Here is a 19,425-nt window from a genome sequence, read left to right as displayed (position 1 = left end):
GAAAAGTTGATCTTGAACCCCAAGTTCTGGAGAAACAGTATGGTGCGATTCGTCACTACAAGCACAGCTTAGAAACATAGAACATGACGGCAGAAAAGGGCCACGGCCCATCTAGTCTGCCCACACTAATGGCCCACCCCCTAACTACCTCCATGAAGAGATTGCACATGCCAATCCCATCTTTTCTTAAAATCTGGCACGCTGCTTGCCTCAATTACCTGTTGTGGAAGATTATTCCAGCGATCAACCATCCTTTCGGTGAAGAAATATTTTCTGGTGTCGCCATGAAATTTCCCACCCCTGATTTTCAACAGATGCCCTCTTGTTGCCGTGGGTCCTTTAAGGAAAAAGAGATCCTCTTCCACCTCGATACGGCCTGTGACATATTTGAACGTCTCGATCATGTCCCCCTCTCTCTGCGTTCCTCGAGTGAGTACAGCTGCAGCTTACCCAGTCGTTCCTCATACGGGAGATCCTTGAGTCCTGAGACCATCCTGGTGGCCATTCGCTGAACCGACTCAACTCTCCGCACATCTTTTTGATAATGCGGTCTCCAGAATTGTACACAGTATTCCAGATGGGGTCTCACCATGGATCTGTACAACGGCATTATGACCTTAGGCTTACGGCTGACGAAACTTCTACGGATACAGCCCATGATTTGTCTAGCCCTGGATGAAGCTTTCTCCACTTGATTGGCAGTCTTCATGTCTTCGCTAATGATCATCCCCAAGTCACGTTCTGCTACAGTCCTTGCTAGGATCTCACCATTTAGGGTGTAATTCCTGCATGGATTTTTGCCGCCAAGGTGCATGACCTTGCATTTTTTGGCATTGAAACTTAGTTGCCAAGCCTTTGACCAATGCGCCAGCAGAAGTAGGTCCTGCATCATGCTGTTGGGCATTGAGTTTTTGTCGGGCACTCTGCTTTCATCTGTTGTGCGGTTGCCTACCATGTTGCATAGTTTGGCGTCATTGGCGAATAATGTAATTTTACCTCGAAGCCCCTCAGCCAAATCTCTTAAGAAGATGTTAAATAGGATCGGGCCAAAGACCGAGCCCTGCGGCACTCCACTGATCACCTCCATCGTATCGGAGAGGGTACCGTTTACCACTACCCTCCTAAGTCTACCTTTAAGCCAGTCCCTAACCATGCGGTTAATGTTTCACCCAGTCCCATCGAACTCATCTTGCTCAATAACCTGCGATGTGGGACGCTATCAAACGCTTTGCTGAAGTCCAAGTACACGACGTCCAGGGACTCCCCTATATCCAGCTTTCTTGTTACCCAGTCAAAGAAACTGATCAGATTTGATTGGCAGGACCTTCCCTTCATGAAACCATATTGATGGGGATCTCGTAGATTCTTCTCGTTCAGGATCGTATCCAATTGGCGTTTGATTAGTGTTTCCATAAGTTTACTCACTATCAATGTGAGACTCACCGGTCTATAATTCTCAGCCTCCGTCCTGCATCCCTTTTTGTGGAATGGAATGACGTTAGCCATTTTCCAATCCAACGGGACTCTTCCTGTACTTAGGGAAAGATTGAAGAGCGCAGATAACGGTTCCGCCAGGACGTCTCTCAACTCCCTGAGCACCCTGGGGTGTAGTTTGTCCAGTCCCATAGCTTTGTTCACCTTGAGTCTTGATAGCTCCTCGTAGACACTGCTGGGTGTAAACTCGAAATTTCGAATCGGGTCTTCCGAGTTTTCCCTCGTCGGCAGCTGAGGGCCGGATCTCGGCGCCTCACCGAGCAGAAGTATTCATTTAAAAGTTTGGCTTTGTCAGAGTCCGATTCTACATAGTTCCCGTCGGGTTTCCTAAGGCGTACTATCCCATCTGTGTTTCTTTTTCTGTCACTAATATACTGGAAGAAGGATTTATCGCCCTTCTTGATGTTCTTTGCAAGGTTCTCCTCTATTCAGAGTTTGGCCTCCCTGACTGCCGTTTTGACCGTTTTTGACTTGGCCAGATAGTCTTCCTTGGATTCTCGCTTCCCTGATTGTTTGTAGATGATGAACGCTCTTTTCTTCTTTTTTATGAGGTCTGAGATCTCCGCAGAGAACCACTGTGGTCTATTGTTTCTTCGCCGTTTACTTACTGATTTGACGTAGCAGTTGGTTGCTTCGTGTAAGGTTGATTTCAGAGTTGACCACATTATCTCTACATTATCTGTTTCGGCATGGTTTTGCAGTGCCCGATGGACGAAATCTCCCATGCTTTCGAAGTTTGTGCCCTTAAAGTTGAGGATCTTGGTTGATGTGCTTGACTTAGTGAAACCTTTCCTGAGGTTGAACCATATCATGTTGTGGTCACTGGAGGCCAATGTATCACCTACCGAGACCTCTGTGACACTTTCTCCGTTGGTGAGTATTAGGTCTAGTATCGCCCGATCCCTAGTGGGCTCTAATACCATTTGTCTGAGTCTCGCTCCCTTTATAGAGGTTAATAGCTTCCTGCTGCTGGTCTTTTATGAGCCAGTCATCTAGCTAGGGAAGACTTGTAGACCCTGAGATCTCAAGGCTGCAGCCACTACCACCATTGCTTGGTAAAGACTCTGGAAGAAGATGTTAGGCCGAAAGGTAGGACCTTGTATTGATAGTGGTGATGAGCCTCTTGAAATCTGAGGTATTTACAGGAAGCCAGGTGAATTGGGATATGAGTATAGGCTTCCTTGAGATCCAGAGAGCATAGCCAATCGTTGTGAGCCAAGAGGGGATATAGACCTCCAAGCTAACCAGAATGGGATGGTGGGAGAGTTGGCAACTTAGGAGAATAAATTTTGTAGTACTGTTTGGCCAAACTGTCCATCCCGTCTGGAGAAGGTATCCAGACAATAGAGTGAAGTGAAGGTATGAACCGAGGGCCAAGTGGAAGCTTTACAAATCTCCTCAATCGGTGTTGATCTGAGGAAGGCTACAGAAGCTGCCATCGCTCTGACCTTGTGAGCTGTGATTTTTCTGTCAAGGGGCAATCCAGCCTGGGCATAGCAGAATGAGATGCAAGCCGCCATCCAGTTGGAGATGGAGCGCTTGGAAACGGGGTGTCCCAACTTGTTTGGATTGAAGGAGATGAAAAGTTGAGGAGCAGATCTGTGAGGTTTGGTGCGTTCTAGGTAGAAAGCCAAAGCACGCTTACAGTCCACAGTATGAAGAGCAGATTCTCCAGAGTGAGAGTGGATACTGTCGGAAAGAACACTGGAAGGACGATGGATTGGTTGAGATGAAATTCTGAGACAATCTTAGGATGGAATTTCGTGTGTGTGCGCGGAGAACCACCTTGTCATGATGGAATACTGTAAAAGGCGGGTCAGCAACCAAGGCTTGTAGCTCACTGACTCTCCAGGCAGAAGTGAAGCCATGAGAAACACCACTTTCCAAGTGAGATACTTCAGGTGAGCCTTGTGGAGAGGTTCAAATGAAGGCTTCATAAGTTGTGAAAGAACAACATTGAGATCCCAAACCACTGGAGGTGGTTTGAGGGGAGGGCTGACATGGAACAGCCCTTTCATGAATCTGGAAACCACTGGATGAGTAGATAGAGGGTTTCCCTTGGAGAGGCTGATGGAAAGCAGCAATTGCACTGAGGTGAACTCGTATTGAGGAAGACTTGAGGCCAGACTGAGACAGGTGCAAAAGATAGTCCAAAACTGAAGACAAGGAATAGTGTTGAGGCTCCTGGCGTTGAGAAACACATCAGACAGAGAATCTAGTCCATTTTTGGTGGTAGCATTGCCTAGTAGTGGGCTTCCGTGAAGCTTCCAGGATGTCCCCCTCACCGGTTGGGAAAATTGTAGAGGGGTTACGTTGAGAGGGACCAAGCTGTCAGGTGTAGAGACTGCAGGTTAGGGTGAAGGAGAGATCCTTGATACTGTGTAAGCAGAGATGGAAAGACTGGCAGAAGGTATGGCTCCCTGCTGCTGAGTTGAAGTAGAAGGGAATACCAAGGTTGTCTGGGCCACCGTGGAGCAATCAGGATCATGGTGGCATGGTCTGACTTCATCTTGACTAGAGTCTTTTGGATGAGAGGAAATGGAGTTGAGGGTCCACTCGTGAGGTTGCAGAAGATAGCTCAGGCTGTCTGCTAAAGCATTGTCCGCCCCCTGAATGTAGACCGCTCTGAGGAAGGTGTTGTTGCACGTCGCCCAATCCCACACCTTCAGAGCTTCCTGGCAGAGGGAGGTCGATCTCATGCCTCCCTGCTTGTTCACATAGTACATGGCGACCTGGTTGTCTGTGCGAATGAGGACAACCTGGTCGCGAAGGAGATGTTGAAAATTCTGGAGCGTTGAAGATCGCCCTGAGTTCCAGGAGATTGATGTGGCACTGGCGGTCCGTGCTGGTCCAGTAACCCTGGGTACCGAGGCCGTCCAGATGGGCCCCCCAGGCATAAGTCTACGAGTCGGTCGTGAGGATTTTCTGGTGGTGAGGGATGTGGAATAACAAGCCTCTGGAAAGATTGGAGGATAGCATCCACCAGTGAAGAGACTGTTGTAGAGCAGGAGTGACCCGGATGAGGCGAGTCAGAGGCTTGGACATCTGAGACCACTTGGACGCCAGGGTCCACTGGGGAATCCTGAGGTGAAGTCTGGCAAGCGGAATCACGTCAACTGTAGAGGCCATGTGGCCTAGAAGGACCATCATTTATCTCACTGAGATGGACATGCAAGAGGACACTGAGTGGCAGAGATGAAGGAGAGCATCCCTGTGTGGGGGCGGGAGGAACGCTCTGAGTTGGGTAGTATCCAGAATCGCTCCAATGAAGGGAAGAGTCTAGGAAGGTTGCAGGTGGGATTTGGGGAAGTTGATCTCAAATCCCAGATGTTGCAGTAACCAAATTGTCTTCTGGATCGCAAGAGCGGCTCCCTGAGATGTGGAATCCTTGATGAGCCAATCGTCCAGTTAAGGAAACACCTGGAGGCCATGGCTCCAGAGTGCTGCGGCCACCACAACCAGGCATTTGGTGAAAACTCTGGGTGACGAGGACAGGCCGGAGGGTAGCACTCGGTATAGGAGGTGAAGGTGTCCCACCCTGAATCTGAGATATTGACGGGAGGCTGGATGAATTGGAATATGAGTGTAGGCCTCCTTGAGATCCAGTGAGCATAACCAGTTGTTCTGCTCGAGGAGGGGGTACAGTGATGCCAGGGTCAGCATGCAAAACTTTTCTTTGACCAGATATTTGTTAAGTACCCTGAGGTCCAAAATGGGTCGCAGGTCACCTGTCTTCTTTGGAACAAGGAAGTATCGGGAGTAAAACCCCTTGTTCTGCTAGTCCTGGGGGACCGGTTCGACAGCCTCCAGCTGTAACAAGGCCTGAGCTTCCTGAAGAAGGGCGGTCTGGGTCAAGTTGGAAGGATACTCTCTTGGTGGGTGCTCCGGAGGAGCTTGGTGGAACTGAAGGGAGTATCCTTCTTTTATGATGGAGAGAACCCAGAGGTCTGTGGTGATAATCGTCCATCGGTGGTAGAAATGAAGGAGGCGACCTCCGATGGGTGGATTTACTGAGAAAGGGAGGACGATGGAGGAAATGTCCTCTTTGAGACAGTCAAAAGGACTGGGGAGCCTTAAGTGCAGCCGGTGGCTGAGGCTTATGCTGGTGTTTCTGCGGGTGTTGTCTCTTCACAGGCTGTCTACTGGGGGGAGCCTGTTTTGGAGGGTAGCGCCGCTGGTATACCAACGGCGGGCGAGGCTGGCGAGGAGGAGCAGGCCTGGGCTTCGGACATAGGATGGACTGGAAGGATTGTTCATGGTCCGATAGCTTCTTGGTTACCGCCTCGATGGATTCGTCGAAGAGGTTGGTGCCAACGCAGGGAACGTTTGCGAACCTGTCCTGGAGGTTGGGATCCATGTCGATGGTCCTCAGCTATGCCAGCCGGCGCATGGCCACTGAGCACGCTGTTGCCTGAGCCGCGAGCTTAAAGGCGTTGTACGAGGACTGCATCAACTGTACCCGGAGCTGGGATAGCAAGGCCAGCGCTTCTTGGTACTCGAAGTGTGCGCTCGTGTCCACGTAGGGCATAAACTTCTGGAATACTGATAGGAGGAACTCCAATATGTTGTGAAGTGGAAGTTGTAGTTCAGAACTCTCGAGGCCATCATAGAGTTCTGGTACACTCTCCTGCCGAATCGGTCCATGGTTTTCCCTTCTCTGCCAGGCGGGACGGCAGCGTAGACCTGGGAAGATGGGATCGCTTCAATGATGACTCCACCAACAGGGACTGGAGAGAGAGTTGAGAGCTGTCGAACCCTTTGCGATGGACCATGCGGTACCTGGTGTCCAGTTTACTCGGGACAGCAGAGATGGAGTAAGGTGTCTCGAGGCATCGAACGAACGTCTGGTCCAGAAGCTTGTGCAACGGAAGCTTAAGGGACTCAGTGGGTGGTTGAGGGAGGCGCATAGTCTCCAGGTATTCCTTTGAGAATTTGGAACCCGTGTTCAATGGTATGTTCATGTCCTCCGCCATCTGTCGGAGGAACGAGGAGAAGGACAGTTAGTCTGCCGTTGCCTGGCTCCGTGATGGGCTCGATGAGGTCGAGGCTTCCGGATCCGCTGGGGACAGGGATCGAGATGGTGAGGAAGATCCCATTGTGTCCTCTAGTTCTGGCCTCGGTGGAGGTGAATTCTCCGGGTAAGCTTGTTTCCGCCAAGGCGGGGCGTGCCTGGATGACTGTCTCGAGGAATGCCTTGATCGGTGTCGAGAGGTTGGCCTCGATGGATGGGGCGAGGCAGGCTTCGTTGAGGCCCCTAGATAGTGGATGGGGCTGGAAGCGGTCGATCGAAGCAGGGGTTGCTGCCGTAGAGGATCGAACCCCATCGGGGTGATCGGTTCCAATGGAGGCATTCGCAAAGACTCTGCTCCTTGCATTGAATGAATCGGCTCCAACGGAGGCACTCGCAAAGACTCTTCTCCTTGCATCGAGTGATTCGGCTCCAACGGAGGCACTCGCAAAGACTCTGCTCCTTGCATCGACTGCGTCGGTTCCAAAGGTGGCATGGGCAAAGACTCTGCTCCTTGCAATGCATGCATTGTTGCCAGACTGGACACTCGCAGAGACTCTGCTCTCTGTTGAGTGTGTTCCCCACTGAGGCACTGGAGGCAGCTCGACCTCGCGGGAGGCCTCCGTGTGCCCAGGCTGGATTTGGGAGAGAAGCTGAGGCCCCATCGTGGTAAAGAGCTCGATGAAGTGCTTTTGTAGCATGGTCTGGAACGAGGCCGGCAAGGATAATAATAATAATAATAACTTTATTCTTGTATACCGCAATACCATGGAAGTTCTATGCGGTTAACAATAGAAGAGAACTGTACATTTACAGCGAAGTTACATATTACAGCGTTGTTACATTTACAGCGATGTTACATAAATGGCAATGAAAATTAACAGCGAAGTTACATACATTTACAGTAAAGTTACATATTACAGCGTTTTTACAATTAAAGCGATGTTGCATATATGGCAGTGAAAAGGATGGATCCGCATCTGAAATGGGACCATCTGCGCAGGCCTCAAGTTCCCTCGGAGCAGCGTGTGAGTGCTTGGACTTCGAGGCCTTGGGCACTTTCAACACGACTGGGGGAATGGGCTGCTGGGCTACCTGACCTGAGGAGGTTGAGGAAGGCATCACAGCAGGCACTTGAGTCTGAGCCGGAACAAACAAGGCGGGCTTGATGAGACTCGGTGCCGCAGAGGTGGAAGACTGTGGGGCTGCGGGTGATATCGAAGGTGCGGGTCCCTTTGAGGTCGACGGCTCCGTCGAGGACTCCATGAAGAGCGATTCCCACAGGACACAACGGCGCTTGAAAGCACGTGCGGTGAGTGTGGAGCAAGACCGGCACGATTTCGGGATGTGTTCAGGCTCAAGACACCGAACACAGTGTCGATGAGGGTCCGTTAGCGAGATCACACGCTGGCACTTGTCACACTTTTTAAAACTGATGATAGGCTGGGACATAGGCCGAAAAAGCTCCGCCGCAAGATCGAAGCCGCGGGGCTGCGGCCATGTGGCCTGCCCGGTCGAACGGTACAAAGAAATTTTTTTTTTTTTTTTTTTTAAACAATAAAACACGATGAAAATCAGCGATTATGATCAATTAAAATCAAAACTGCGGACTTAGAAGGCACAAGCGAAGAAACTTTGCGCAGAGTCGAAGACGGACTTCTCGGCTCTGCGGAAAAGCAAGAACTGAGGAAACACGCCCGGTGCATTGATGAGGAAGGCACTCGCGCATGCGCGGTGCGGGTGATTCGAAACTTCCGAGTTTTCCTCAAAGAAGCGTCGGCATCGGGGCTCCGTTGCATCACGTCACCATTAGTGAGAATACCTGCCTGCTTGTCTTGGGATGATAATAACTTTATTTTTGTATACCGCAATACCACAAGCAGTTCAGAGCGGTTTACAGAGGAAGAGTCTGTATACGGACTATCAAATTACATTAGCATGTCAAGATTTATCCGGAAGCATTTCAATGATACAAATATGCTTCTGTGTAATAATGATAAAGATCTGAGTAGCCTAAGGTCAGCTCTTGGTATAATGGAACACTGGGTAATTTTGCATAAATTGGAGATCAAGACAGATAAAACAAAATTTTATGGCTGGGTCCACAGCATATGGTGAGAAATGACCTGTTGTCTGCTCTAGGTAATAACAATGATATATTTCAGTGTTCTCCCCAGAAATTTTTTCCAGCCGGGTGGCATGAAAAAGTAACAGGGTGGGGTGGGGCGGGGAAATTTGGTAGTGGGGAAAATTAAGGGCTCCTTTTACAAAGGTGCGTTAGGGCCTTAATGCGCAGAATAGTGTGTGCTAATATGCCCTGCGTGCTAGCCGCTACCACCTCCTCCAGAGCAGGCGGTAGTTTTTCGGGTAGTGCATGCTAATCTGGTGCGTGCGCTAAAAACGCTAGCGTACCTTTGTAAAATGAGCCCTAAATGTATACTATTTTTATTAGATATTTATTATTGTTTTCCAATGCTCAATATGACTTCCTTTTTTAAGGTGACAAGTGCCCAAATATTTTTACTAAATTTAAGAAGTATCCAATTCTAGAAGTGAATAATTAGATATGCACCCTCTTTCAAATGGTATAGAGCAGGGGTGTCCAACCTTGTGGCTTCCCTGGGCCGCACTGGCTGAAAAAAATGTTTCTGGGGCTGCACAAACGCGCAAATGCTGCAGCAAGACAGAGGAGGAAACCGGCAAACACCCGGGTGCAGCAGAGGAAAACACTGCAACGCCCTCGACCGGGGCCGCACTAAATACTTCACGGGGCCGCATGCGGCCCTTGGGCCGTGGGTTGAACACCCCTGGTATAGAGGTTTAAAAAAGGGAAATGTGTTAATGAAGTCATTGGGTTCAATCTAGCCATTTATTTCTGCATGAATTTAAACAACTAAGAAAAAAAAGATAAATGTAGCTCATCCAGTCATACAAGAAACGGCTCTACAGCACCTCTAATAATGTTTTGATCACTAGGTTCCTTCCTGAGGTCTCACTGAGGATATGAAATAGATGTGATCCCCACTTCCACATAATTTATAGATTATAGAGAGATGTTACTGAGCCTTGAAGGAGACCTGTGTGATTGCACTACAGCAAAATAAAAAAGTAGTAGATAAAAGATCAAAGTGAGAGCTAGGGCAAAACAGTTTAGGTAAAGATACAGGTAATAATTAGCAATGTATTAAAAATATTTTATTTTTATTTGCTTATAATGTCATTTGAAAGCTGCTTGATGTTAATACAACTTTAATTTAATTCTTTATAGTAGGTGTGTGTGTGGTGGTGGTGGGGGGGGGGACAACGCCTAAGTCAACAGTAAAGTTAGAATAGGGTCATTAAATCCAGTGGCATACCTAGTATATATGACAGCCAGTGCTGATCATTTTTTTAACCTTCTCTATATAAAAAAAAGATATTTTTAGTAATAATCCATGAGTCACACAACAAGGGTGCACCTAGGAAAAGGCAGCATCTTAAACACTGCAGTGAGCACTAGAACACCAGCACATGCATTGTAAAACTAAAGCCAGATTCTGCACAGTCAATTGATCCTGTACAGTCGATGCTAACAGAAAGCCATGTCCTTTTCATACACACAGAAAGCACAGTTACTTACCGTAACAGGTGTTATCCAGGGACAGCAGGCAGATATTCTTAACGCATGGGAGACGTCACCGACGGAGCCCCGGTACGGACACTTTTAACTAGAAAGTTCTAGTTGGCCGCACCGCGCATGCGCGGGTGCCTTCCCGCTCGACGGAGGAGAGCGTGGTCCCCAGTTAAGATAAGCCAGCTAAGAAGCCAATCCGGGGAGGAGGGTGGGTCATAAGAATATCTGCCTGCTGTCCCTGGATAACACCTGTTACGGTAAGTAACTGTGCTTTATCCCAGGACAAGCAGGCAGCATATTCTTAACGCATGGGTGACCTCCAAGCTAACAGAGAGGGAGGAGGGCTGGTTGGCCATTAGGAAAACAAATTTTGTAACACAGATTGGCCGAAGTGCCCATCCCATCTGGAGAAGGCATCCAGACAATAGTGAGAAGTGAATGTGTGAACTGAGGACCAAGTGGCAGCTTTGCAGATCTCCTCGATGGGCGTGGAGCGGAGGAAAGCCACAGAAGCAGCCATAGCTCTGACCCTGTGGGCCGTGACAGCACCTTCCAGTGAGAGACCGGCCCGAGCATAACAAAACGCAATGCAGACAGCAAGCCAGTTAGAAAGCGTCCGTTTAGAGACAGGGCGACCTAGACGGTTAGGGTCGAAGGACAAAAAGAGCTGAGGGGACGAGCGGTGAGCCCTGGTACGGTCAAGGTAGTATGCAAGGGCACGCTTACAGTCCAGCGTGTGTAATGCCTGTTCCCCAGGATGAGAATGGGGCTTAGGGAAAAAGACAGGTAACACAATGGATTGGTTGAGGTGGAAGTCCGAGACCACCTTGGGAAGAAATTTAGGATGGGTACGCAATTTAGGATGGGTACGCAGAACTACCTTGTCATGGTGAAAAACCGTGAAAGGTGGGTCAGTGACCAGTGCATGTAGCTCACTAACCTTCCTGGCAGAGGTGATGGCAATGAGGAAAAGCACCTTCCATGTCAGAAATTTGAGTGAAGTTGTGGCAAGAGGCTCAAATGGAGGTTTCATGAGGGCTGAGAGAACCACGTTCAGGTCCCAGACGACTGGAGGAGGTTTCAGCGGTGGTTTGACATTGAAGAGGCCTCTCATGAACCGGGAAACCAGGGGATGAGCCGTGAGAGGTTTTCCGAGGATAGGCTCATGAAACGCAGTGATGGCACTGAGGTGGACTCTGATTGAGGTAGATTTGAGGCCAGCGTCGGAGAGAGAAAGCAAATAGTCCAGTATAGTTTCTACCGCCAATGAGGCGGGATCGTGATGATGAAGTAGACACCAAGAGGAGAACCGGGTCCATTTCTGATGGTAACATTGGAGGGTGGCCGGTTTCCTGGAGGCTTCCAAAATACGACGGACAGGCTGAGACAGGTTCTCTGGAGAGGTCAGCCCGAGAGAAACCAAGCTGTCAGGTGGAGCGAGGACAGATTGGGATGCAGTAGACACTGATGCTGCTGTGTAAGTAGAGTAGGAAACACAGGAAGAGGAATGGGCTCCCTGGAGCTGAGCTGGAGCAAGAGGGAGAACCAGTGTTGGCGAGGCCACCGAGGAGCGATGAGAATCATGGTGGCTCTGCCCCTGCGGAGTTTGAACAATGTCCGCAACATCAGAGGTAGTGGAGGAAAGGCATAGAGCAGGGGTGTCAAAGTCCCTCCTCGAGGGCCGGAATCCAGTCGGGTTTTCTGGATTTCCCCAATGAATATGCATTGAAAGCAGTGCATGCAAATAGATCTCATGCAGATTCATTGGGGAAATCCTGAAAACCCGACTGGATTCTGGCCCTCGAGGACCGACTTTGACACCTGTGGCATAGAGGAACCGATCCGTCCAGTCGAGCAGGAATGCATCCGGGGCCAGACGGTGAGGAGAGAAGAGTCTGGAACAGAACTGGGGCAGCTGATGGTTGTGAGGAGCTGCAAAGAGGTCCACTTGCGGAGTGCCCCAGCGTGCAAAGATGGAGCGGAGTGTGGGAGGATCCAGAGTCCACTCGTGAGGTTGAAGGATGCGGCTGAGATTGTCGGCCAGGGAGTTCTGTTCGCCCTGGATATATACAGCCTTGAGGAAGAGACTGTGGGCTGTGGCCCAGGACCAGATGCAGATGGCCTCCTGACAGAGGAGGGGAGATCCGGTGCCGCCTTGCTTGTTTATGTAGTACATAGCGACCTGGTTGTCTGTGCACAGAAGAAGGACCTGAGGGTAGAGAAGGTGCTGGAAGGCTTTGAGAGCATAGAACATGGCTCTGAGTTCCAGGAAATTGATGTGATGTAGACGCTCCTGAGGGGTCCAGAGACCCTGAGTGCGAAGATCTCCCAGGTGAGCTCCCCACGCATAGGGGGAGGCATCCGTGGTGATGGTCATGGAGTGAGGGGGCAGATGAAAGAGTAGACCCCTGGAAAGATTTGAGGAGTTCAACCACCATTGAAGAGATTGCTGAAGAGACGATGTCACAGAGATGGGATGAGAAAGAGGATCCGAGGTCTGTGACCATTGGTTGGCTAGAGTCCACTGAGGTGTCCTGAGGTGGAGTCGTGCCAGAGGAAGTACATGGACCGTCGAGGCCATGTGGCCTAGGAGGACCATCATCTGCCGAGCTGGGATGGAGTGATGAAGGAGCACCTGACGACAGAGATGGAGCAGGGTCCGTTGTCGGTTGGTGGGAAGAAACGCCCTCATCAGAGTGGTGTCCAGAACTGCTCCAATGAATTGAAGTCGCTGTGTGGGAAGCAGATGCGACTTGGGGTAGTTGATCTCGAACCCCAGGAGATGGAGGAAAGAGATGGTGTGTTGTGTGGCTTGCAGCACAAGCGGAGACGTAGGAGCTTTCACCAACCAATCGTCCAAGTACGGGAACACCTGGAGGTTGTGAGACCTGAGGAAGGCCGCCACCACAATAAGGCACTTGGTGAACACCCTGGGTGATGATGCGAGGCCAAAGGGTAACACTTTGTATTGATAGTGGCGGTGCTGTACCTGAAATCGGAGGTAGCGACGTGAAGTCAGATGGATTGGAATGTGAGTGTAGGCCTCTTTGAGGTCTAGGGAACATAGCCAGTCGTGTTGAGAGAGAAGCGGGTAAAGCTTGGCAAGGGAGATCATTCTGAACTTTTCCTTGACCAGACACTTGTTGAGGTTCCGGAGATCGAGGATGGGATGGAGGTCTCCTGTCTTCTTGGAAACCAGGAAGTAGCGGGAGTAGAATCCCCGACCCCTTTGGTCTGGGGGTACCTCTTCGATGGCATTGAGAAGAAGGAGGGATTGGACCTCCCTCAGGAGGAGGGGGGATTGAGAGGAGTGAGAAACAGACTCTATGGGAGGATTGTCCGGTGGAAGAGTCTGGAAATTGAGAGAGTAGCCGTGGCGAATGATGCTGAGGACCCACAGGTCTGATGTGATGGCCTCCCAACGGTTGAGGAAGAGTTGAAGACGTCCTCCTATCAGCTGAGGAAGAGGCAAGGATGGTGGGAGACTGGCTATGCCCTGGAGAAAAGAGTCAAAAGGGCTGAGATGGTTTTGACTGCGGGAGAGGCTTGGTCGGTGGGTGAGACTGTGAACGTGCCTGAGTCTGGTGCTGCTGACGAGGCCGGCGAGACTGTTGTTGTTGAGGCAGGTTGAGAGGTCTGTCCGAGAACCTGCGTTGATAGGAAGACTGCTGTTTGTAGGGGCGAGCAGGAGGAGTTTTCTTCTTAGGTTTGATCAGGGTATCCCACCTGGTCTCGTGTGCCGAGAGTTTCTGGGTAGTTGAGTCCAGGGACTCCCCAAAGAGTTCATCACCAAGACAAGGTGCGTTGGCTAGGCGGTCTTGGTGATTAATATTGAGGTCAGAAACTCTCAGCCAGGCCAAGCGCCTCATGGCAACAGCCATGGCAGATGCTCGAGAGGTCAGCTCAAAAGAGTCATAAATGGAGCGCACCATAAATTTCCTGAGTTGGAGCAAACTGGAAAGTTGTTGTTGAAAAACCGGGACCTTGCGTTCAGGGATGTACTTTTGGAAGGAGGAGAGTTGTTGCACCAAATGCTTCATATAGAAGGAGAAGTGGAAGGTGTAATTATTAGCTCTGTTGGCAAGCATGGAATTCTGATAAAGGCGCTTGCCAAATTTATCCATCATTCTGTCCTCTCTGCCAGGAGGAGTAGAGGCATAAACACTGGAGCCCTAGGTTTTCTTTAAAGTGGACTCCACTAGAAGGGATTCATGGGGTAGTTGAGGTTTGTCGAACCCCGGGATAGGAATGGCCCTATATAAACTATCCAGTTTTCGAGGTGCACCCGGTACCGTGAGAGGGTTTTCCCAATTTTTGTAAAAAGTTTCCCGTAAGATGTCATGGACGGGTAACTTTAAAAATTCTTTGGGGGGTTGTTCGAAGTCCAGGGCGTCAAGGAAAGCCTGGGACTTCTTAGAGTCGGACTCCAAAGAGATAGACAGAGCTGCCGACATTTCTCGTAGAAATTTTGTGAATGAGGACTGTTCAGGTTTGGAACTGGTATCGACCATCGATGGTTCCTCGTCCATTGATGAAGCCTCATCATCGGTACCGGGTGGGGATTCTTCCCATAAGTCCGGGTCCCTGACGTCGGTATGCGCGGGACGGGACGGTGGTGCGGATGGCTCAGTATGGCGAGTCTTAGAGAGGGATTTGCCAGAGCGCATCGAGACGGTATCGGGGGAGGAAGATCGGTGCCGGTCCTGGTCTCAGGGGGACTGGTCTCGATGTCGGGGAGGGTCGGCATCAGAGCGTGGTTGCACCGGAGGATGAAGTGGTTCAGCCGCGAGTACCGGCATGGAGGTGTTCAACGGTACCGATGGTGTCGACACCGGTGGTGTGGTGCGAGGCTCGGGCCGGTCCGGTACCGAAAGGAGTGGGGCCAACAGTGTGGGCAACAAGTGCTGGAGTTGTTGTTGTAGTTGCTCCTGCAGTTGGGTTTGGAGTATGGCCGCAATGCGGTCGTCCAGAGGGGGCACCGGTACCGCTTTTTTCTTTTTCAGTACCATAGGTGCCGCTCCATGCCCCGGCGATGAGGAGGCCGATGACGAGGCACTCACCGAAATCAGGGCGGAGCGTTTGCGGGGTCGGCGTGATGCCGGGAGGACCGGCGTCGCCGGTGTGGCAGGAGGGCGCTCAAGAGAAGTGGAAGGCTTCTTAGCCGGCTTACCTGGTGCCAGCGACCCCGAGGAAGGATCAGGCGGTGTCGAAGTAGTCGGTGCCGACTTTTGCGATGCCGTTGACGGCGCGGCTGATTCCATGGCAGATCCGGTGCCGAAAAGAATATTTTGTTGGATCTGTCTATTTTTTAATGTACGTTTTTTAAGAGTAGCACAGCAGGTGCAGGTGTCAGCCCGATGCTCTGGACCCAGGCACTGTAGGCACCAATTGTGCGGGTCAGTGAGAGATATCGGGCGTGCACACCGCTGGCACTTCTTAAAGCCCGGCTGAGGGGGCATGAAGGGAAACACGGCCTCCGCAAAATCAAAACCGGAGGCCTGTATGGTGACAACAGGCCCCGCCGGGGCCGGTTCGAAAAATAAAGAGAAAACAAAGTTTTGGGTTTTTTTTTTTTTGGAATTTAAAACGAAAAAGAAACCCGAAGGTAAAAGAAGAAAAAGGAAGACAAAAATGCGAGCGGGAAGGCAAAATCCGATATTTCAACGGCCGTTGAAAAATACATGCATCTTCTTCGCTCCGCAGAAACGAAGAAACTGGGGACCACGCTCTCCTCCGTCGAGCGGGAAGGCACCCGCGCATGCGCGGTGCGGCCAACTAGAACTTTCTAGTTAAAAGTGTCCGTACCGGGGCTCCGTCGGTGACGTCACCCATGCGTTAAGAATATGCTTCCTGCTTGTCCTGGGATAACACAGATACACCCTTGCCCAATATGGAATAATCACAAACTAAAAATAGAACTATGTAGACCAGTGTTCTTCAATCACCGGTCCACAGAAATTTCCTGCCGGTCCACAGGGCCAGCATGTGCATCAGGCCCAAAACAGTGTTCTTCAACCACCGGTCCACGGTGCGATCGATGCGGCGTTATCTTTGAGCCAGCTCCCTCTTCCTCACTGATTCAGTGCACAAAGCCATGGGCAGTGGCTCCTACGCACGTCCTGTGCCTGAATCGAAAGCCTTCTCGCTGACGTCGCAACGTCAGAGGGAAGGCTTCCAGATGAGGCGTGGGACGTGCAAGGAGCCGCTGCCCGCAGCTTTGTGCACTGCATCAGTGAGGAAGAGGAAGCCGGCCTGAAGATAACACCGGGGGCGGCATAAAACGGCTAGGCGGGAGCAGGCCAGAAGGTAAGGCATAGCATGGAGGGAGGGAGACAACAAAGGTAGGGGGGAGTGATTTTATTTTTGAATTTAGTGATTGAATTATGTCAAGTTTGAGAATTTACATCTGCTGTCAGTGTGCTTTGTGTAGTTTAATTTTGTGGTTAACCATTATGTGTTGTTAATAAAGATTATATTGTGTATCTGTGAAAAATGAATGGAAAAAATAGTGTTACAATTAGTACTATTATGGGGGCAGGGTCTGGCCTACGACTTAGCCGTTGGTCCACGGAACGATGCCGGTCCACAGAATAATTATTTTATTTCTGCCGGTCCATAGGTGTAAAAAGGTTGAAAAACACTGATGTAAACAAAAAGTTAAACTGAACCAAGAAACCTGACTCTGCATACAATGCAACACCACAGAAATCATGACATGTCCCCTAATACTATGCAAAATATAAAGACAGTAGATGTAAATTTGAAAAAAACTGCTACATAACAATCACCACTTTACAAATTAACAAATAGAAATAAAACAAATAATGAGAAATAAGAAAATACCATTTTTTTTGACTAATCCATTTTTCAATTAGGTTTCAGAGGCCAAATCTTTCTTCAAGACAGTACATTATACTGCTGTTATGGTATTCTGTCCTGACCTAAGGAAAGGGGTTTAGTCCCAAAAAACTGCCTTATTTCCATTTCCTATGTATAAACTTTAATCAATACAGTTACAATACTACTTGATTTTACATAAAGCAACAAAAAAAATTTCTTCTACCTTTTGTCGTTTCTGCTTTAATCATCTTGTCTTCGCTCTCTTCTTTCTATTCAGTGTTTGTCCTCACTCCCTTCCATGCAACATCTATCATCTCTCTTTGCCCCTTTCACCCAGCCTCTGCCTTCTCTCTCTTTACCCCTTCCATCTACTGTCCACCCTCTCTCTGACCCTTGCATCCACTGTTCACCCTCTCTGCCCTTCCTTCCCTATGACAGTCCATCCCTGGTGTTTCCATCTAGGGCAAGAACATGTACAAGAGGAAGATTCTTAAGGAACAACTTTGTTTGATACCAAAAAGAGACCCAAGAAAAGTATTAGTCACTCGTGTCCCCCAAAACAACACAAAAAATATGTATTTTGTGCATGACATGCATAATGACAACACACAAACCTAGAGGACTGGGTAAAATGAGGATCCTGCAGGCCCCATGAACCTCGCGGATCTCTACCTCACATCCTTAAAAATTTGCTTACCTCAAGGGTGAGCGGGAACCGTGAGGTCTGTGGGTGTTAAAATGCCCTGCAGACCCCATGCCACAAAGATGTGCGAGGTCTGTGGGATCCTTATTTTACCCAGTCCCCAAACTTAGGAAAGTATGCATTGAGAGCAATTTTTTAAGCTATTTACCCAGATGCTGTTTGCCAGAAAAGGAAGGTTTAAATCTATGGGAATACTTATTTTCTTGGATGACTTTTTCAAAGAGAAAGTGCTCAGTGCTCTTAGTTTCATGATGGATGTGGTGTAACAGTTATCAAAGAGAAAGCATCCACAAACTTTTCATTGGCCTGAAATTTTGAAAATAGCCCAGACAAAACTCTACCTTCTTACAGGACTTGGAAACAGCAGCCGTGCACATAGCCCCATTTGCGCAATCATTAACTCATACCAACATCTGTGCACAATGCACAGCATGAAAATCCCTGCACTTCAAAATCATACCATCGTAGGAGCTTCAAGTAGCAGCTCTCATCTGATGATTTGTCAAGATTTTTTCCCTGTATTGTAAGGGACAAGAATTTTTTTTTTTTTTTAACCCACAAAAAACCACCTCTCTTCTGAGCTGCACACGTTAAGCACCGCAGTTCAAATAGCAAACAGCACTGGAACCCAGTGAGAAAACTCATTGCTACCCATAGATACATACAACTGATTAATAATGACTTGCCATCCTGCCTCTTTTGGGAGTCAATGCCATTTGCTGTGACTTAGGAAAGATCAGAGAAACCGACCCCCTTCCTTCGCCAGGAAATTTAAGTGGAAGAGGCACAACTTGGATTCTGCTCCCTCTCAAGAAAAATTGACGTTACAAACCGAGTAATAATCCAAGAGATCAAAAACTAAACTTTCCCGAGGCAGAAACCCCCACATGGTCTTGATCACCCTGCTTGCCGGAACTGAAAGAAACTTTTTTCTCCCAGAGGTGTCCCAGACTAGAGAGCTGCACGGGAACGGGGTCCCGCGGGTTCCCCCTTCGGGTCACGGGGATCCCATGGGGATGCCCCCTAGGGTCACGGGGATCCCGTGGGGACACCCCCTAGGGTCGTGGGGATCCCGTGGGGACACCTCCAAGGGCCGCGGGGTTGGATGTACTCGAGCCACGAGGCTCGTCTTCTCCCTACCTGCCCTGCTGCAGCACACAGCCGATCGGAACGGAAGTCTTCCACGATGTCAGAGCTGACATCGGAGGGAGGGCTTAAGCAAAGCCCTCCCTCCCTCCGACGTCAGCGCTGACATCGGGAAGACTGCAGAGAAGCGAGGGAGAAAGCAGAGACGAGAAGGGCCGTAGGGTCCTATCAGCTGTCCTGGTCTTCGAATTCTGTTGCTGTTTTCCATCTCTGCCACCTCCTCCATGCCTTGCATCTGCCCTCCCCTTCTTTTGGGTTTTCTACAAGACTCCTAAGGCAGCTAGAATTCGAATAACCTGTGTGATGGTATTTTGGATGATTTTAGAACACTTTCATGCTTCGTTCCCTTTCTAACTAAATTAAAGCAATGAGTGGTAGTGTTTAGCTGAGTGATGTGGTGTCTCCTTTGATCCCCCCTCCCTCTCCATTTCACAGTCACTCACTGGGCCCTGGCAGTACTGGATTCTCATCCGGCCAGGCTGTTTGTCTCTCTTCCTGCCGTCTCAAGGAGTTATGTTTGTTTAAAGTTTCTCATGCCGCTGGAGGCTTGCTTGGCTTGAGTGCGTGCTTTTCGTTCCCTTTTCTCTCATTCCCCTGCGCTGGCATTCTGTTTCACGGTAG

The 19,425-nt window shown here is 49.6% G+C and overlaps 1 protein-coding gene across 1 annotated transcript in view; it reads right to left on the bottom strand.

The window, feature by feature from the left end:
• NDUFA10 (NADH:ubiquinone oxidoreductase subunit A10) overlaps positions 1-19,425 on the bottom strand; it is a 367,340-nt gene that overhangs the window by 127,394 nt on the left and 220,521 nt on the right. The window lies entirely within an intron of this gene.

This window comes from Geotrypetes seraphini, chromosome 5 (assembly GCF_902459505.1).
Source record: "Geotrypetes seraphini chromosome 5, aGeoSer1.1, whole genome shotgun sequence".
NCBI classification, from domain to species: domain Eukaryota; kingdom Metazoa; phylum Chordata; class Amphibia; order Gymnophiona; family Dermophiidae; genus Geotrypetes; species Geotrypetes seraphini.
The sequence above is the reverse complement of the archived record's forward strand: the minus strand, read 5'-3'. Positions and strand labels throughout refer to the sequence as shown.